Below are 22396 nucleotides of genomic sequence, written 5' to 3' on the forward strand. Positions count from 1 at the left end.
TCCTTCCTTCCTTCCTTCCTTCCTTCCTTCCTTCCTTCCTTCCTTCCTTCTTTCCTTCCTGCCTTCCACTTCTAGACAATGAAGAATGCCAAGGTGATGTATGAAAGCAAAGGTAGGACTTATTAGGGGCAAGTAAAGTTGCAAGCATGGCATCTCTCTTAACAAATAGGTAGATTGAATGGTGTTTCTTTAGATGGTGTTAGTCTTATGTGGAATAGGTCTGGAAGTTTGTGAAAACTTTGACACAAATGTTGAATTTCTATTTTTAGGATTAGTTTAGGTTTGCCAGGTTTCTAAAGAGTCTCACACCTCCATAAGGAACTTTATATTGTTTGTTATCATGGGTCTGGACTCACGTGAATAAAATGGAGTTTTGGACACTGTGTCTAGGGAGAAAAAAGCAAATTAATAGCAAGAAACCTATTATCACAGGAGGCTTGAATATAAGGCAATAGGTCTTGACACCTAACTGTGTCAACTAAAAATCAGCAGGATGTGATGATGTCTTCCTCTACTAAACTTCTAAGTGAACTCAGTTATGCCTTGGTGTCATAGCATTGTTTGTCCAGGGAGATTGGTAGAGCTTCCTGTACTTGTGGATGGTTATATGTTCATATAACTTATTAGTTTTGCAATAATAAAGCATAAAGTTGTCAAGCACTTAAATGTTTTTCCTGCGAGTGGTCACTGGGAAAATAATCAGAAACATTGTAGACTATTCATTAATAATTTATGTGGAAGTTCTTAGTCTTCTGTTTATTACAGATCTCATGTTTTTAAGAACTTTGAGCAGTGCATCTGATTGCTTCAATTCTGTTTCTGCACAAACTTTGGTCAGTTTAGGTTTTCACGATTCATTTTAATATTCTGCTATCCATGGATGTGTGGAATGAAATCATTGGTAAATCTTCGACTTCATGTACTTCCTTTACCCTCTATCTTTAAGTTGCTTACCCCAATAACTTAAAAAAAATTTTAATATTTATTTATTTATTTTTGAGAGACAGAGAGGGTAGGGGAGGGGCAGAGAGAGAGGGATACACAGAATCTGAAGCAGGATCCAGGCTCTGAGCTGTCAGCACAGAGTCTGAGGTGGAGCTTGAACCCACGAAAGGTGAGATCATGACCTGAGCCAAAGCCAGATGCTTAACCCACTGAGCCACCCAGGCTCCCACCCTAATAACTTTTAATAGCAAGTATTCCAACCATGGGACAAAGTCATTAGAAGTGTCTTGCTGATAGTCATTATGTTAGCTCTTTCACATTGTAAAAATATGTGTATAATAACTAAATTCTTTTTATGTGAATATTAAAAAAATGTGAATAAAATCAATCACCTTCAAAGGGAAAGATAAACCAGCCTCTTTGTTTTTAGAACTTTCTTACATTTAAGACTTGAAAAATAGTACAGATTTCATAATACTTTTGAGCAATGCTGGAAAAATTTGGAGCATACTAATCATGCTAAATATTCTTAATAGCCCTTTTTGTTTTTATGTCTGTACCATGAATTACAGGACCAAGATGAGAGAGTAAATTCTTCGGTGTTACTAAATGGTTGAGAAATGTCAAAGGTAATATATATGTAAAAGGCACTCTGAGCACATTAGTTTTAAAAATCAATGCTGTAGGGGCGCCTGGGTGGCTCAGTCGGTTAAGCGTCCGACTTCAGCTCAGGTCATGATCTCACAGTTTGTGAGTTCAAGCCCCACGTCGGGCTCTGTGCTGACAGCTCAGAGCCTGGAGCCTGCTTTGGATTCTGTGTCTCCCTCTCTCTCTGACCCTCCCCTGCTCATGCTCTGTCTCTCTCTGTCTCAAAAATAAATAAAACATTAAAAAAAATAAAAAAAAAATCAATGCTGTAAAGATCATATACATATGCACACACACAAAATTATATATATTATATATAATAGTATTTAGTTTTTCTCTATATATTCTCTACTATATATATGTATATATACACACACACTATATATATACTATACTACATATATAGTGTATACACACACACACACACACACACACACACTATATACATATATATATTCAAAATAGGGACCTGATTTTGAAGGGCAATATCCAAATGACTTGACAAAGTAGAACTGTTAGTTGTTAAAGATAAAATTTCCTGAGAATAGAAAATAGTCGTGGGGCGCCTGGGTGGCTCAGTCGGTTGAGCAACCGACTTCAGCTCAGGTCATGATCTCATGGTTTGTGAGTTCGAGCCCCGCGTTGGGTTCTGTGCTGACAGCTGGGAGCCTGGAGCCTGTTTTGGATTCTGTGTCTCCCTCTTTCTCTTTTCCACCCCCGCTCGTGCTCTGGCTCTCTCTCTCTCTCTCTCTCTGTCTCTCTCTGTCTCTCTCTCTCTCTGTCTCTCAAAAATAAATAAACATTAAAAAAAATTAAAAAATAAAAGAAAATGGTCATTGCTCTAGTTGCACAGTAATTAGAGGACACATTTTCCAGCAACCAAGAAGAAGCAAAGTGTCCTCTGTGAAACTAATGAAACTTAAGCATTGAGATCTCTCAACTTAACCCTGTGTGCAATGTAAAAAGCTTTAAATATTTAAGCTCCTTTAGAACTGAACAGTCCTGATTGTTTTTACAATTGCTCATATCCTCTTGAGCTAACACCAGTGCACAATAAGAGCCTAGTGAATGTTAGCAAAGCTTTGAGAGGTAGGAGAAACACTCTGGTGAAGGTAACAGGTTCTGCCAGCTGGGCAACCTGCACTGAAGGCAAAAGGGAAATTTTGATAACTAATTTGCAATCATTTACTAACTCATAGCCGGAGACCAATTTTATTTTCTCAGAGACAGGTTTTCTTTCTGTATTACACAAAAACTTTAAAATTAACTTTAATATAACTTGAATTATACACATATATACAATACAGCCATATTACATACTATATTTAAATGATATTGTTTGATCTTCAAGACAATTACTTTATCAGCACCTTATAAGAAAACATTTATCATGCGCTGATTTTGCCAACTTAGCTTGAGTGTTATGAACAATGAACATGTTCATACATTGAGAAGAATACACAGGGATTGTATGGTACCTCTTTGTACTCCTCGTTTTTCTCAGGCTCACTTTTTACTTCCTAGTCCTTGTATCTCTTAAATTTATTTCCACTTTTTTTGTTTTTTTTTCTGACATTGATTTTTCTTTTAAATTGTTGAACACAGATACAGATATTATAAGCATGGATTGCAAAATTATTAAAATTAATGAAACAAAACAGCAGATTTAGTGTTGGAAATCTCCATTATTTTACATTACCTTATAACCAATTCCATCAACATGTTTTCAACATGTTTATTTATCTATATGTTGGTAATGTAGCTGTTTTTCTGTCCTAATAAATTTCAGGATTAAGTGCTATTTTTATTTATTATATTTAATATCTATGTATGTCAATTTTAAATACTAGGTATTAGAGGCCTTATAAAAATATATATACGATTACTAAAACGCGTGCCCTGTGCTCACTTTGGCAGCACATATACAAAAATTGTGATGATAGAAGATAAGTAAGGCCCCTGCATGAGCAAATTTGTGAAGTATTCCATGTTTTTTAAAAAATGCATCCCCTAATTTATTAATCTCAAGGTGAAATTAAATTCTCCAAATGGTTAATAATAAATCATTAAAAATATACTTAAGGTAACCAAGGAGAACAATCCTAGGAAATGTATTATTGAAACTATATTCCCCCAAACACACTATACTATGTATCTTTGTTTTAGTAATTTGAATATTATGACACATGTTTCATTTCCAGCTCTTAGTTTTATTGGTACAACTAAGGATATGGTTGAGTGTTAATTTTTGACAAATAGTTGAAGTTTTTGCCTATTAGAGAGATGACTGGTAGATGAGTTCCTATATCTGAAACATATCTCAAATATTATCTAGGGTTCAATCCTCTAATTTCAGAATAAAGAGATTGAAGTTCATATTAATTTATTTAAAGCCAGCATAGAGCAAATTAACTGCAGAGTCAAGATGGGAAAGTGAGATTCTTAGGACATTTGTTCAATGTCATGCTGGGGGGTAAAAACCTGAAAGCCCTCCAAATGGGAGAAATGGGACCTAGCCCATGTGGGTTCAGATCAGGGCTCAGGACTGGGCTCTGAGAACACTGCCCACCCTGCTGGTACCAGACGCTAAAGAGGGAATTTCCAAGCAGACACTCTAAGAAAAAGGGTCCTATAGAAGAGTGGGGCCAACGCAGGTATTCCACTTGCTTGGGTTTAAAGATAATAGTTCCCCATGGCACTTGGAAAGTCACACTCAGCAAACAATTGCACTGTTAATAAAATCTTGAACAAAGTGCAATAGGAGCTCAAAGAAGGGAACAATTTATTTTGTCTGGTAAAGGAGTAGGAAGGCTTTGTGAAAGGTGTGTTGATTTGAGGAGGGTCTTCAGAGATTAGAGGACTTTTTTAGTCTTTTCAATCAGAAAGATCACATGTGTGAAATTCTGTTTATGTGAATAGATTTTGTCTTAGTCGTTTGGATCACTGTAACAATTTACCACAGACTGAGTGGCTTATAACCAAAAAGAAAGTTATTTCTCACAGTTCTAAAGGCTGGGGAGTGCAAGATCAAGCTACCAGTAGATAAGGTATCTGGTGAGGTGGTCCCACTTCTTGGTTCATAGATAGCTGTCTTCTCACTGTTTCCTCACATGACAGAAAGACAAGGGAGCTCTCTGAGGTCTCCTTTATAAGGTAACATACTAATCCCATTCATGTCGGTTCCGCCCTTATGACCTAATGACTTCCTCAACTCCCCATCACCAAATGCCATTCCACTGGGGATTAGGTTGTAACATATACATTTTGGGAGACACAAACATTCAGTCTATAGCGTATTTGTTAGATTTGAGACACAATGAAAGATAAATGTGGCAGGAACGTGCATTGAGTCAGGAATTAGTAAATGAAGACAGAACGGTGAATGATGAATTCAATATGCTGAGTTACATGATTAGGAATGATGGATGATATTGGGCCTCGAGACAGGGGAGTCCATAATGGGAGCCATTGACTAGAATGAGAGGTGCATGAAGGCATATGGTGGGGGTGAGCTTACAGCAGTTAGAGGGTCCAGAACAAGAGGGATCTTGTATCTTATACTAAAGCAACAATTATCAAACTAAATGTATTTAAAGGTCACCTTAAATGTGGAAACAAAGTTTTCATTTTGGTTGAATTAGAAATAGCCAGAGTCAACTTTATTTGACTCTCAGTCCATTGAATTATGTTTTTTTTTTCTTTCCAGAAAAGGAGAGAAAAAATAGTGAGATAATTGACAAAGTAAATAACCAGCACATTTCATAAACTAACAGTGCTCTCTACAGTAAATATGCCTTATGAGTCATGCAATTCTCTCAACATATTTACAAATTTTTGATAATAGCACAAGGCTTGGGGTTAAAGGATTACATACCAGATAAGTAAAAACAGACTTTATATAAATACAATTTGATGTCAAGGGAATCATTTTTTATTTTGACTATCAGTAAAACACGACAGAAAATATCTATAATCTATGATAAACATGCTTGAATTTAATCTCACTCCAAACATTTGACTCAATCAAACTTTCTTTTTGTTTAGATCATTGGGTCTTAAATATTCTGTATCAGATAGCTTTCTCAACAGAAAGTAAAGCAACTTTTAGCACAGTACTGAATTATTATTAGCTCTAAGGATTATTAGCTCTAAGGATTACCAGGTTAATCCAACCCAAGGAGGAGGTTGTGGGAACCTCCAATCTGTAGCCAATTGGTCAGAAGCACAGGTAATAAATAACCTGGTTTTCAGTTGACGTCTGAAGTAGCGGAGGGTAGTCTTATGGGACTGAGCCCTAAACCTGTGGAATCTGATTCTATCTCCAGGTAGATAGTGTCAGGATTGAGTTAAATTGTAGGACACCCAACTGGTGTCCAGAGAATTATTTGTTGTTGGTGTGGGAGAACTCTTCACCACCTGCCACTGCCCCCTAATGGAATTGGTACTAGAACCTAAAAGACTTCCTAATTTGTGAAAGAGAACATTACCAATATAATTTGAAGCTACTTGTGTATCTAATTCCAATCACATCACCTGCTCTTTACCTGAATTACTACTAACCTAATTTTTTAAATCATTTTCATGTTTTTTAAAAAATAATGTATTATGTAACTATCTTTAAGTAATTGTTTAATTTTGTGAGTTTTATAAAAATATTAGTTAACTTTTCATATCACTTCTTTTTATTTTATATGTTGATGCATAAAGCCACAGTTAATTCAATTCATTGCTATAAAATATTTCATGGTATAAATATCGATATTTATATAGTCTTTGGATAGTGAAGCTGAGTTAAATGTTTTGCTATTATATACAATGAAGCTATAAAAATTCTGGTATGTCTCCTAGGGGACATGTAAAGATTTGTCTCTAGGATATTCTTACTTGAATTGTACGTACGCATATTTTCAGCTCTATCATATAATGCCACATTAGTTTCCAAATTAATTTAAATTTCCAATTTATATGCTCTGCTGCAGTGTTCCTATTGCTCTACATCCTTGTCAATGAACTTTACTTTTTACTAAATGGTAGATGTATAATATCTTATTATGTCTCTAATGTATATTTCCTTGATCACTAATGCGGCTACACAAGTTTTTATTATTTATTGACCATTTACATTTCCTCTATATAAAATATAATAATAATAATAATAATAATAATAATATTATTATAGTATTTATTTTAAAAATGCATTTATGATATTAAGCCTTCCTTAATTACATGTGTTGTACATATCTTTTCATATTTTGTGGTTAGTTTTTCACTTTTTATGATGTTTTTGATGAATAGAAATTCTTATTCATTTATATGTTCATTGATTCACTGATTTATTTATACATTCATTCAACAAGCATTTACTGGATATTGGAGTACTTTGGAAGACAAAATAAAACAAGTTGCTCTTGTTGAGTTTCTCCAATAAAGGAAAACAAAAAACAAACAATGCACTAACTAAATTATAGGGTATGTTTGAAGCTAATAAGTATTATAAGAAAAAATAGAGTAAAGAAATTGGAAGTTGGAAAGTATATCAGTAAGCCTCATTTAGAAAATGACTTTTTTTTTTTTTTTTTTTTTTTTTGGGACAGAGAGAGACAGAGCATGAACGGGGGAGGGGCAGAGAGAGAGGGAGACACAGAATCGGGAACAGGCTCCAGGCTCCGAGCCATCAGCCCAGAGCCTGATGCGGGGCTCGAACTCACGGACCGCGAGATCGTGACCTGGCTGAAGTCGGACGCTTAACCGACTGCGCCACCCAGGCGCCCCTAGAAAATGACTTTTAAGCAAAGACTTGAAGAAGGTAGGGCATTAACCTTGAGATAACTGGTGGAATAGTATTTTGGGGGCATTAGTGCAAAGGCTCTTAGTTGTGTTCAAGGAAAAACAAAGAGATCAACATGGCTGGGGCAGAGTAAGTGAGGGAAAGAGGAGTAGAATAGGCTAGAAAGGTAAGAATGTTCAGAATGGGTAAGATCTTTTAGGCCATCATAGAGGCTTCAACTTTTATTTTGATTAATATTGGGCTAATAAATTGCAATGGACAAAGGTTGTTATAACCCTGGCAAGAGATGACAGTGCTTGAATCTGTGGTAGTGATGTGAGTGGTGAGAAAACATTGGATTATGGATTTCTTTTTGTAGAGAATTTATTTAAAAAGAGAATTTGTGGAGCACCTGGGTGGCTCAGTTGGTTAAGCATCTGACCTTGGCTTAGGTCATGATCTCACAGTTTATGGGTTCGAGCCCCGTGTCAGGCTCTTTGCTGACAGCTTGGAGCCTGGAGCCTGCTTTGGATTCTGTCTCCCTCTCTCTCTCTCTCTGCCGCTCCCCACTTGCCCTCTGTCTCTCTCTCTCAAAAATAAATAAACATTAAAAAAATATTTAAAAAAGAATTAAAAGAAGAATTTGCATAAGGAATGAAAGGAGAAAAGTCAAGGGCAATTCCAAATGTGATCCCAAGATTTTCAGCTTGAGCACTTTGAAGGACTGATGCATTAATCTATACAGGAAGGACTGTGGGCAGGACAGATTTTGGGGGAAGATTTAAGAGTTCAATTTGGACATGCTAAGTTTGAGATGTGTATGAGATTTTCATTGGATAGATAGTTTTACATGTGAGTCTGGATTTTGAGAGGGCAATTTGAGCTGGTGATATAAATTTGGAAGTTTTTGGAAAAAAAGTGGTATTTAAAGTTATAAAAGACATGAGACCACTAAAGGAGTGAGTATAAATAGAAAAGAGAAGACCGCAAAAGACTGAGTCCCTGGGCACAAGGTTAAGAGGTCAAGTAGATAAGGGACTTGTGAAAGAGCAACCAGTGAATTAAGAGGAAATTCAATAGAATATAATGAAAGAAATAGCAAATAAAGGAGAGTGATCAACTGTGGCAAATACTGTTGATAGTCCAAAATGAAGGACAAAGATTGACCTTGTGCTTATCAATGTGGAAGTCACTGGTGACTTTGACAAGAACTGTTTCAGTAGAGTGGTGAGATGAAAAGATAGGAAAAGGTGGTCAGAGAAATGCATAACATTGAGATTATGAAGGGGCTGCAATTATTAGTAATAAATTCCAAGGCATGATGATGGGAAAGGAGTGGCTGAGATATCATGAAAGATATGATTCTTCCTTTGCAAAGTTTCTAGTGATTTAACAACTATTGATGATCACTGCATATTTATTATTTCATTAAGTGTTGCAAAATGATGATATATGATGTCTGTTATTCTTTATTTCTTTATTAAATGGAATATTTCTTAAATTTTTTTAATGTTTATTTACTTTTTGAGAGAGAGAGAGACAGAGAACGAGCAGGGGAGGGGCAGAGAGAGAGACAGAGACACAGAATCTGAAGCAGGCTCCGAGCTGTCAGCAGAGAGCCCGATGTGGGGCTCAAACTCACAGATGGCAAGATCGTGACCTGAGCTGAAGTCAGACACTTAACCCATTGAGCCACCCAAGCACCCCTTCATTTATTAAGTGGAATATTTATTTTTTAAAAATATTTTTTAATGTTTATTTATTTTTGAGGAGAGAGAGAGAGAAACAGAAACAGAACATGAGTGGGGGAGGGACAGAGAGATTAGATAGACACAGAATCTGAAGCAGTCTCCAGGCTCTGAGCTGTCAGCATAGAGCCCAATGCGGGGCTCAAACTCATGACTGAGATCATGACCTGAGCTGAAGTCGGATGCTCAACCGATTGAGCCACCCAGGCATCCCAAATGGAATATTTCTTTTAAAAACATATTAACTATTTTGTTATCTTGAAGTACAATTTGCACTTTTGAATAAATACTTGATTCTTTTCTTTTATTTAATGGTTTTCAGTATAATGTATTTGTTCCCTAGAATCCTTCATAGGTGGTTTATGAATTTTTGTTTAAATATTATGAACTGATAGATTTTAACTATTTGATATTTCCATTGCAGCTATTGTTTTTGTGCTCAAATTTCCCGTCTTTGGCCAATATTGGGCCTCCTCCCTTGTTCCCCTAGTCTTTTTGACATGGCTACAGTAGTCTTTGGAAGCTTCATTGCTTTCTGATATGGCAAGGTGTTCTAAGATCAGCCTTTATGGTTTCTTTCTGAGGTCAGGCTCAGTCACTTCTCCAAGTAACCCTTGTTTCTTTCAGTGGGAAATACTAATTACAAACCATAATCTTTTTGCTAATTGTAAACATTTGTTTTATATTCTAAATATCTACATTTAAAAAATGTTTATTCATTTATTTTGAGGAAGACAGAGAGAGTGGGGGAGGGGCAGAGAGAGAAGGAGAGAGAATCCCAAGCAGGCCCTGTGCTGTCAGCACAGAGCCTGCCGTGGTGCTCAATCTCACAACTGTAAGGTCATGACCTGAGCCAAAATCAAGAGCCGATGCTTAACCGACTGAGCCACCCAGGTGCCCCTAAATATCTGCATTTAAAGTCTTTCTGAACTTTCAAAAATGATTACTTTCACACTGATGCTTTGTCTTCTTGTGTGTCTTATAGTTTTTCATTGGTAGCTCATATTTAGAAATTTATTTATGTAACTCTTTTGCTGCTTGGGTTGACTGTTTTTCTCTGAAAGAGATTTGCCTTGGTGATGCTACAGATTTGGGTCCATTATAAGAGTAGTTTGTCTTTATATTTTGTTCTAAGCAAATAGTGTGAATTTAAGCCATCAACTTACATGAAAAACCAGATAATGGTTATGGATACTCAGGGTGAATGATTTTATTTCTTCACAGAATGACAGCTAAGACAAAGAAGTATTTTTGTTATCTATTCCCTTCCCTTCCCTTCCCTTCCCATCCCTTCCCTTCCCATCCCTTCCCTTCCCCTCCCTTCCCCTCCCCTCCCTTCCCCTCTCCTCCCCTCCCTTCCCCTCCCCTCCCCTCCCTTCTTTTCCCTCCCCTTCCTCTTACTCTTCCTCTTCCACTTCACCATTCCCTTCTCTTTCCCCTTTCCCTTCCCCTTTCTCCTTTCCCCTTCTCCTCCCCCTTCCCCTTCCCCCTTTCCTTCCTCTTCCCCTTCTTCTCCCCTTCCCTTTCCTTTCCTTTCCTTTCCTTTCCTTCCATGTCCTTCCTCCCTTCCTTCCTTCCTTCCTTCCTTCCTTCCTTCCTTCCTTCCTTCCTTCTGAGACTTGGGGTTGATTTCATGGTATCTTTGTGATCACATTTCTCACTCTGGTTCACCTTTTTGAATCTATGTTCTCCCTTTCTCCCCCGAGGCTTCATGAGTTTCCTCTAAGTTTGTTAATATGAATCTACTCATTTATCTAGTACTTTTAGAAATTTTTGGTTACTGTTTTCAGGATTTTTCATTCATACTATTGCCAGATACTGAAATTCTTTAGAACTTAAATAGCTTTTTATGCTTTCTCTCTCTCTCTCTCTCTTTCCAGGAGACTCACTCTTTCTGAGTAAGAGGTTAAAGTATAGACTACTGAACTCAGACCCAAGGATTCTGGTTTGCTAGGCCTAGACTAAAGCCAGGAATATACATCTTTTTCCCCTTCAGTAAGAACCTTAAAAGATTCTGATGCAGTTGTTCTGTGAATCATGCTTTGAGAGACACTGTACTAAGAATTTTGTATTTTTTAACATATAGGCAATTAGGAATTAGCAAATGATATCAATCATGGATATAAACCCATTAGTTTTAAGATTACTCTGGTAGTATTATAAAGAGAATGGACTAAAGTGGTAGAAACAGGTGGTTAGAAAACTAGTAAGGGAGTGCTTGAAATAGTTCTAATAAAACATGAGAGAGAGTGTGTGGCCACTGGACATTTCTAAGGTAAAATATAATAATTATATCCAGTAAGGGATACAAGAGAGAAGGAGGAGTCAGTGATGATTCTGAAGTTTACTTCTTTTGTATTTTGAAAGGCATTTGATTTCAGAGAGATGGATTCTGTTCAGGGCTCAACTCTTCTATATTTAGAATTTTATGTTATCTTAGGAAATAGTACTTGAATATGCAATGAAAATCACCTCATGACATTTTCTAAAAGAATATGAAATACACGCACACACATAATAGGGAGGTACTTTTATGCCTATCATGATTGTGTATACTCTAAGCTTGATATTTGGAAGGTAAATGTTATGCAACATCATTATAAATGTTTTCCCTTTTGGCATTTGGGAGAATCACAACAGAATTTTTTTAAGTAGAATTAGAAAAAAGCCTAATTCATAAAACGAAATGTCATAAGGGATCAAAAGCAGCTCTGTGACTATGGTTCATGAGGTAAAATCAGGATGATTTTCTGACAGTTTCCAAAATAGCCTAATAAAAGAGAAATACCATTCCAAATACACTTGAGCAATAGGAGCCAAATATAGGATAGCAGTTGCTACACTTTTTACTCTAAACCTCATTCTGAAGGGTGTTTAAAGCCAATCATATTTACCTAGAACACCATGTGGTCATCTTGTTTTATCATGTGGTCATTTTGTGCTGGTAATCTTATCATTGCATACAACACAATGATATGTTAGGGGTGGTATAAACAAGGTAGTGAGCACATCACACCCATGGTCTTCTTGCTCTGAAAGCACATAGAAGGAATAATTTTGAAAATCTTAATTAGAATCTCTTCTAACACAAACTTGATGAATTTTTCCCCTTTACCTTTTATATCCTGGAATGTTCACTTTCTGTGAAGCTTTCCATAACCATTCTCTATTTCAATAGCTCACAACTCTGAAGGAGAGTTAAGTCCTTTAGGAGGGAGTTTTAAACAACACCATGTTATGTACATGTAACTCTCTATTTGTCATTAGAATTCACATTAAGTGAGGTTCAGAAACTTTAGTGGAGAAGCAGGAAATGTGAATTTTCTAGCCCAGCTTTTAAGGAAAAGATAGATTTTTATTTGCTCAACAAGTTGTATCAAGTTTAAATTTTCAACATAGGTTCTTTTTTGAAAAGCCAGCAATAGATATACTTTTAAAGTTTCCTTAAGTATTTAGCCAGTATATTTATAGATTTTCCACTCTGGGAAAGACTCATAAGTCTTTCTGATATGCGTTTTTTTTTTTTCACTTTATTAACTGAGAAGAACCCTCAAATACTGAAGATCTAATGAGGTTCTTCAACAATGACAATGTCATAAGACTAAGTTGCTGCAAGAAAAGAACCTCACTTGGTAATGATTTTATTTTAATTTTTATTTAAATTCTAGTTAACATATAGTGTAATATTGGTTTCAGGAATAAAATTTAGTGATTCGTCACTTATATATAACACTCAGTGCTCATCAAAAGTGCCCTCTTTAATACCCATAACCCATTTAGCCCATCTTCCCACTCCCCTCCCCTCCAGCAACCCTCAGTTTGTTCTTTGTAGTTAAGAGTCTCTTATTGTTTGCTTCCCTCTCCCCCAATCCCTTCCCCTATGTTCACCTGTCTGCTTTCTTAAATTCCCCATATGAGTGAAGTCATATGGTATTTTTCTATGACTGACTTATTTTGCTTGGCATAATACAGTCTAGCTCCATCCATGTCATTGCAAATGGCAAGATTTTATTCTTTTTGATGACTGAGTAATATTCCACTTATGTGTAATATATACCACATCTCCACATCTTCTTTATCAGTCGATGGAGATTTGGGCTCTCTCCATAGTTTGGTTATTGTTGATAATGCTGCTATAAACATAGGTGCATGCACCCCTTTGAATCTGTATTTTTGTATCCTTTGGGTAAATACCTCGTAGTTCAATTGCTTGGTTGTAGGGTAGTTCCATTTTTAACTTTTTGAGGAAACTCCATACTGTATTTCAGAGTGGCTGTACCAGTTTGCATTCCACCAACAGTGTAAGAAGATTCCCCTTTTTCTGCATCCTTACCAACATCTGTTGTTTCCTGTGTTGTTAATTTTAGCCATTCTGACAGGTGTGAAGTGGTATCTCATTGTGGTTTTGATTTGTATTTCCTTGATGATGAGTGGTGTTGAGCATCTTTTAATGTGTCTGTTAGCCATCTAGGTGTCTTTTTTGGAAAAATATCTATTCATGTCTTCTGCCCATTTCTTAACTGGATTATTTGTTTTTGGGTGTTGAGTTTGACAAGTTCTTTATAGATTTTGGACACTAACCCTTTGCTAGATATGTCATCTGCAAATATCTTCTCCCATTCCATCAGTTGCCTTTTAGTTTTGTTGATTGTTTCCTTTGCTGTGCAGAAACTTCTTATCTTGATGAAGTCCCAGTAGTTCATTTTTGGTTTTGTTTCTCTTGCTTCTGGAGACATGTCTAGTAAAAAGTTGCTCTGGCCAATATCAAAGCGCATTCTGCTCTAGGATTTTGATACTTTCCTGTCTCACATTTATATCTTTTATTCATTTTGAATTAATTTTTTGTACGGTGTAAGAAATTTGTCCAGTTTCATTCTTCTGCATGTCGCTGACCAGTTTTCCCAACAGCATTTGCTGAAAAGATTGTCTTTTTTCCATTGGATATTCTTTCCTGCTTTGTCAAGGATTAGTTGACCACATAGTTGTGGGTCCATTTCTGGATTTTCTATTCTGTTCAAATGATCTATGTGTCTGCTTTTGTGCCAGTACTATACTGTCTTGATGACTACAGCTTTGTAATACAGCTTGAAGTCCAGAATAGTGATGTCTCCAGTTTTGTTTTTCTTTTTCAGGACTGCTTTGGCTATACAGGGTCTTTTGTAGTTCCATACAAATTTTAGGATCATTTGTTCTAGCTCTGTGAGAAATGCTGGTGGTATTTTGATAGGGATTGTTTACTTGGTAATGATTTTATACTGAAGTGATTTATATCAGGGGGAAGTTCACTACTGTGTGGTATTAGGTGGAGCTTTGGAGACAAGTATGGGTGTTACCAGTTGTATGACTTGTAACCTCTTTTTGTCTTAGTTAATTCACCTGTAAAATGGGGAGTAAAATATTTATCTCCTAACGTTCTCTTGAGGATTGAAGGAGATGCTACAGGTAAAACTCTTAGTGCACAGTAGACTTCCAATAAAATATATCCGCTATACATTAAGTACTTTTCACAGTGAAATTGCAAAACTTATCATAAAAAGAATTTATTCTAGTCTCTTTGGGGTAATCCTGTTCAAAGTCAGTGTTGAATAGTTTTTAAAATCAAGATATCATTCCCTTCATTGTTGTTTGCCGTTAATTGCTTTCCTCTGTGGAACCAGTGCTTGTAGAGTCAGTTGCTCCCAAGAGTGTCTCATGGTTGCTGGTTTTCAATAGATGCTTTGAATCATGGAGTCTTAGAGCATTGAGGGATTTGGGGATCACAGTTCAATTTAACTATCTCTTTGTATGTATGTGTGTGCTTTGTCACATGAGAATCCTGAAGCACATATTAAGAAAACAACATAGGCTTTGGAGTCATGCCTGAATTAGATTCCCAGCTCTGTCATTAACTAGCTGTGTATATCTGGGTAAATCACCTTATTTCTCTGAGACTGTTTCTTCATTTGAAAAATTGGTAAATAGTTGTAAAAAATAAATCATATATCATATATTTAAAAACCTAGCAGAGTGTCTGATGCTGTAGAGTTTAATGTTAGTCTAAAAGAACTTACCCAAGATCACAGTGTTAGTAATGTTAGAAGATTTTTGCCATATTACAGATATCCTGATTCCAAGTCTGGCATTGTTTCCATAGCCTTAAAGGGGAGACATTGCAAAGAAGGGGGTTAAGTCTGCAACAAAGGCATGTATAAAGAGTTATCAGGTCACAGAACAGTAAATGCTTGTTTCCAAAATAAATAAATGTAAAAGGCAAACAACAGACAAGGAGAGGCTAGTTTCAATCCACATAACCAAAAACAGGTTAGTATCCCTCAAAGAAAAGTCTCCAATAAACCAATAAGAAAAGGACTTGTTGGGTAAATGGATTGAGACTATGATTAGAATGTATGCAAAGAAGAAGGCTGGTGAAGTAGGATTTTACAATATGGCTTTTTGGGTCAAAAAGTATTACTGAGTTTAGTGAGATAGCTGCTTTTTCTCACTCTATTTGCTAATAGCCCCAAACACCTTTGCTGCCTCATTGCCAGTCAATAGAAAGATCTAATACAGTCCATGGCATTCAGTACCTCCTCAATAAATAAATGAATTTGTTGGATAAATAAATGAATTTCCCCCCAACCTTTACTATTTGGTGCCATTCTAGTGGGAAATCTGCTTTTGGTACATCTCTGTTGCCCAGAGAGAGAGAGAGAGTTCTGCCGCTGCCACCAGTTGAGACAGTTCCCTGCTGATACATTGGTGCTGACTTGTGGAAACCCCACAACTGTTCCTACTCCTTCTGTGCACATTTCTATGCCCCATTCCCCTTTTCCCATGCTTTTTTACAAAATGAAGAGACTAGTACTTCTTCTGTATTATTTTCTGCTTGATTGGGGACAGTGGAGTGGGTAGAATTCCCACAGCAAGATTGCCTGGTTTCCAACGATTATATTGCACCAGTTCTTTCAATGAACATCTATAGTTCTCTTACTCTCCAGCAAGCACATAACCCTCCAGTGTGTTTCCAAAAGAACTGGGCGAGGTAACAGCTGCCATTTTCTGCCTTGTCTCACCTCTTTCTTATGATCTTTATGCATTGTTTATGAGTTGGGTTCACTGTCACACAATCATTCTTTCCTTGTGGTGAATTTTCTCTCAGTGGCTTTATAACCTCTGCAGACTGGCTCTGTTAACACTGATTTCTTAGTCTGTTGGACACATCGTGTACATGTTCATACTTGTCAAGATTTAAGGTTTTTCCCTTGAAGTCACTCATCTCCTATGTAAATGGGAACATAGGTAAAGCTACAGTCTCACTCCATTCACTGAATATTACTGATTCTCAGCCTAGATGTGGTAATAATAACTACTGGCAAAGTTGTGAGGATTAGTGAGATAACATAACACCAGGCAGATGGTAGGTAGGCTTCTCAGTAATGGAAACCATATCATCAGAGATTGTGAGCAGATTTGCTAGAGCTAAATAGAGGACTCGGTGTTAGAAAAAAAAAATAAGATTATGGCAAACTATCAAGGCAAGGACTTAGGCAAAGAGAAAAAAAATACTGGATTACAAAAAAAGAGGGGGATAGTATTGACAAAGCAAAAGTAAAGCTGCTAGAATTTGGTTGTGAGGCCGGTACAGGAGGTCTTAGACAAATTCAATGCTGGTGAGTCTACTAAATACTGGGCTAGGATTCTTTACCATCATGCGCCAGTGATGATCTGTGTCTCCCCAGCCAACCAGGATGTTATCCTCTTTGCCCACTCGATGGTAGGTGAATCCACCCCAGATCCTCATTATACCACTTGTTTTCTTGCACTACCTCTGGTATCACTTTTATTTGTCTAGGATCTCTGAGAAGCAGACTCCAAAACAGGATTAGATATGTAAGTGATTTATTAAGGGAAATATATATGAGGACAAATGGGAAGCTAGAGGAGACTGGGAGAGCCATGAGACCATAAATGTTCTGACTTCTGTAAAGGAAAGAGTGTGGTTTTGGGGGGAAAATCAGACTGTATGCAGTTCAAAAAAAGTTTGAACAGTTGATGCTGACTCCTTGAGCCGGATAGCAAACTCTTCAGAAGAGTCCTATGTCAACAACAATAATAATAATAACAATAACAATAATAATTCCTATATCACCGAGAAATAGACCTATCTGCCTTGGTATCCTGACCACACTTGGCCACGCCTCTGAGCACTTGCAGTGATCGAGTTTTGAGTATGGAAGCTAGGGCTTTTGGTCCATTATGCTCCTCACAGTCAAAGGTCTGAGATGTGCACTTCTGTAGCCATTTATCTTCATTAAATATACATGTTAAAATGTTTTAGAAAAACTACTAAAACAAAAAATGAGGAAGATTTTTTTTAAATAACAACAGAAGGAAATAAACAAAAGAGACAGAAACCCAGGACAAATATAAAGCACAAACTGTGGTACTACAAATATATCCCATATATCAGTATTTTGAAAAAGGACTAATTTCTCCATTTGAAAGGCAGAATTTGTTAGATTAGAAAACAGACATATACATGCTTTTACAAGTGTCACACCTGAAACATAAGGATCTAGAGAAATAGGCAATAAAAAAATAGAAAAGATGTAAAAGACAAAACAAACCAAAAAAATACTGGGTTAGCTATATAAAAACCGGAAGACTTCAAGGAAAAATAAATAAATAATATATATACATATGTGTTACATAAATCTAAACTTATTTGCATACAAGAAGACATATTCAAAATATTTAAAACAAAGCTTGATAGGATTCAAGGGAGAAATTAATCTATCATCATAGAGGGAGGTTATAATATATGGCTCTCAGTTTATGAGTTCAGACTAAAATATGTCAGTAAAGATACACAATATTTAAACATTATACATAATAATCTTGACCTAATGGACATATATGGAATATTATACTTAAAATTTAGATATTTTTTCAAGTCCATGGGCTATTAGGAAAATTGACCACATATTAGACCATGAAGCATGATTCAATAAAATTCAACCAAATCATATCATATTAGAAATAAGTAATCAAAAACATATTAGGAAAAATGCATTCAAAAAAGAAAAACATAGACTTTAACTCATACATTAAAGAAATAAACATTATGAGCTAAGTACTCAACTTCAAAAGTTAGAAAAACAATAAATTCAAAGAAAGTAAAATAAAGGAACTGCTAATGATGAGGTAAAATTAATAGAGATTGAAAATGAAGATAGAGTAGAATCAACAAAGAAAATAGTCATTTTTTGGAAAAAAATAAAATAGATAAACAAACATGACAAGATTGATCAATAAAAAGAGTGAAAGTACAAATAAATATCATTAGGATTAAAAGTGCTCATAAATGTATATGCTGTAGAAATTATGAACCTAATATAAGGATATTTTATTATTTTTAAAATGTTCATTTATTTATTTTGACAGAGAGAGAGAGTGAGCAGGAGAGGGGCAGAGAGAGAGAGGGACAGAGAATTTCAAGCAGGCTCTGCACTGTCAGCGTGGAGCTGGACATGGGGCTTGAAACCACGAACTGTGAAACCATGACCTGACCTGAAATCAAGAGTGACTCAACTAACTGAGCTACCCAGGTGCCCCCATAATCTAAAGATATTATAAAAAAACCTTTATGCCAAGATGTTTAAAGCATAGATGAATTTAAAAAAAAAGAAAGGAAAATTTAACTTACCCTGAAAGAAAGAAAATCTGAATATTATTATAGTGATAGAGAAACATTGGGCCAAAATGGTTATGTCAATGAGTTTTACTACTATTGAAGGTAGAAGTAATTCCAAAACTTCACAAACAATTAAAAAAAATAGGAAACACAAAATAAAACCAAAAAAGGAATAGTTTGAACTCTTTTTATGAAGTGACAAAGATTTGATGATAGGTAAGAAATCAAGAAACAATAAAGACAACTAGTAATACTGTCATCAGAGACACATGTCGGACATAGGTAAGACGAAACAACAAAGTAAGAGGGGATGTATTTTTGTAGTATTTTTTCATTGTTATTAAGGAAAATGTCTTTGCATTTGCTTGTTTTTAAAGTAAATATGTTGCTTACAAAAAATAAAATGTCTCTCAGTGTCTCATTCTATATCCTCCAAAGTGGACTGTCCAAAAAATGCAGTTCTCCATAAGGTTAGAATTTTGCCCTTCAAACATTCAATACAGTCCCAATCAAAATTGCACCAGCATTCTTCTCAAAGCTAGAACAAGCAATCCTAAAATTCATATGGAACCACAAAAGGCCCCGAATAGCCAAAGTAATTTTGAAGAAGAAGACCAAAGCGGGAGGCATCACAATCCCAGACTTTAGCCTCTACTACAAAGCTGTAATCATCAAGACAGCATGGTATTGGCATAAAAACAGACACATAGATCAATGGAATAGAATAGAAACCCAGAACTAGACCCACAAAAGTATGGCCAACTAATCTTTGACAAAGCAAGAAAGAGTATCCAATGGAAAAAAGACCGTCTCTTTAACAAATGGTGCTGGGAGAACTGGACAGCAATATGCAGAAGAATGAAACTGGACCACTTTCTTACACCATTCACAAAAATTAACTCAAAATGGATAAAGGACTTGAATGTGAGACAGGAAACCATCAAAACACTAGAGGAGAAAGCAGGAAAAGACCTCTCTGACCTCAGCCGTAGCAATCTCTTACTCGACACATCCCCAAAAGCAAGGGAATTAAAAGCAAAAATGAACTACTGGGACCTCATGAAGATAAAAAGCTTCTGCACAACAAAGGAAACAATCAACAAAACTAAAAGACAACCAACGGAATAGGAAAAGATATTTGCAAATGACATATCGGACAAAGGGCTAGTATCCAAAATCTATAAAGAGCTCACCAAACTCCACACCTAAAAAATAAATAATCCAGTGAAGAAATGGGCAGAAGACATAAATAGACACTTCTTTAAAGAAGACATCCAAATGGCCAACAGGCACATGAAAAGATGCTCAACGTCGCTCCTCATCAGGGAAATACAAATCAAAACCACACTCAGATATCACCTCACGTCAGTCAGAGTGGCCAAAATGAACAAATCAAGAGACTATAGATGCCGGAGAGGATGTGGAAAAACGGGAACCCTCTTGCACTGTTGGTGGGAATGCAAACTGGTGCAGCCACTCTGGAAAACAGTGTGGAGGTTCCTCAAAAAATGAAAAATAGACCTACCCTATGACCCAGCAGTAGCACTGCTAGGAATTTACCCAGGAGATACAGGAGTACTGATGCATAGGGGCACTTGTACCCCAATGTTTATAGCAGCACTCTCAACAATAGCCAAATTGTGGAAAAAGCCTAAATGTCCATCAACTGATGAATGGATAAAGAAATTGTGGTTTATATACACAATGGAGTACCACGTGGCAATGAGAAAGAACGAAATATGGTCCTTTGTAGCAACATGGATGGAACTGGAGAGTGTGATGCTAAGTGAAATAAGCCATACAGAGAAAGACAGATACCATATGTTTTCACTTTTATGTGGATCCTGAGAAACTTAACAGAAACCCATGGGGGAGGGGAAGGAAAACAAAGAAAAAAAAGAGGTTAGAGTGGGAGAGAGAGCCAAAGCATAAGAGACTCTTAAAAACTGAGAACAAACTGAGGGTTGATGGGGGGTGGGAGGGAGGGGAGGGTAGGTGGTGGGCATTGAAGAGGGCATCTTTTGGGATGAGCACTGGGTGTTGTATGGAAACTAATTTGACAATAAATTTCATATAATAAAAAAAAAAGAATTTTGCCCTTCAAACAACATTCCAAACCATAAGTCTCTTTGTGAATGTCTTTTTTAAAAATTACTATGTGTCCTGTAAGTAAATTAATAAAATAATTTAATATTTATAATAAGTAAGACATTAAATTTGGACCTAATTGCTGTGGTGAAAAAGTAGCCTCACTGTCCTTTATAAGTAATTAGCTTGTTCTAAAGTTTTTCTCCTTCATTTAGATTCTTCTCTTTCAAAGCTCAGTTCATGTCCTATCCCTTCCATGAGTGGTCTCTCCAACTCTTCCAGTTCATGGATCTTGTCTTCCTGAAAATCACTGTTATTTTTATTGTTTCTATCAAAGAGATAAGAATAATAACCTGCAATACAATTTACTGCAGTTAATTCACCAGATGATCAATTTGCTCAGCTTTGCTAGAGTCTTTTCCCCACAGAGTTCCAGTTGGCTGAATATTAATGTTTGATGGGATTCATTACACAATGCAAACTTGGCTCAAAATTCAAGGGTTGGACTTTTCCTTAAATATTCCCCAGTTTCTGTAGGCTTAAACCCTGACTGCATCTCTGCTTTTCAAAGTAAAATGGCATGAAAAACCAGTTTTAGGTGCTTGGCAGTTTTTGATAAATTAGTTATTTAGCAAATTATCTTTGGAAAACTGATGTTTTGGCAAGTTAACCTAGAGCCTCGCCTACCCCCCATTTTTTATGTTCCAGATACAGCACTCATGAGGAAACATAAAGATGAATAAGGGATGGTCTCTGTCTTTTGAGAAAAGACTTTTCAAGTCTGTCTCCCCAGAACTTAGCATAACATATAGTATGTTGTGAATAGGAAATAAATGTTGAATAAATGCATGAATAAATGAGAAACTCAATGTCTGATGGGGGACCCAGGCCATAAATAATTATAATATAGAGTGACACTTCCAATATTAGATGTAAGTTTAAGGCAACTGCTGTTGGTGGAAGCATGGGTAGCAGTAAGAATTAGAGACAAAAGAGAAGATATTTAAACAAGATATTTAAACAAGATTATCTTAGTTCTTATGGACCTTCAGTCCTGACATGGCTAACTTGAATTTTCTGCTCAAATCTCACAGGACTGGTTGAGGTGTCAGGTGGGCTGTGTTCCTTTCTGGAGCTTGGGATACTCCATCAAGCTCATGTGGTTGTTAACAAAATTTATCTCCTTATGGTTGAAAGATCAAGGGTCTGAAAACCTAGGGGCCCTGCCATGTGGCCTCTTCTATGCACATCATAGAAACCTGCTTCTTCAAGACCAACAATAAAGTCTCTTCAGTTCATTCTTGCAAGACAGAGTCATATATATTTCACAATTTAATCATGGGAGTGATGAGTCTCCCACCTTTGTCTCATAACTGAGTCACAGGAATGGCATACAATCTCCTTTGCTAAATGGTATTGGTTAGGATCAGGTCACAAGTCCTGCCTATGCTCAAGGGAAGGGGATTACACAATGGTTTGGGTATCAGGAGACAGAAATCCTTGAGGTCCAACTTCGATGTGTTCACA

At 36.4% G+C, this 22396-nt stretch overlaps 1 pseudogene; it reads left to right on the plus strand.

The window, feature by feature from the left end:
• The first annotated feature begins 3494 nt into the window (after nt 1-3494).
• Nucleotides 3495-3588, plus strand: LOC125937829 (uncharacterized; annotated as a pseudogene).
• Nucleotides 3589-22396: the final 18808 nt, after the last annotated feature.

This window comes from Panthera uncia (genome assembly GCF_023721935.1).
Source record: "Panthera uncia isolate 11264 chromosome A3 unlocalized genomic scaffold, Puncia_PCG_1.0 HiC_scaffold_12, whole genome shotgun sequence".
NCBI lineage: Eukaryota > Metazoa > Chordata > Mammalia > Carnivora > Felidae > Panthera > Panthera uncia.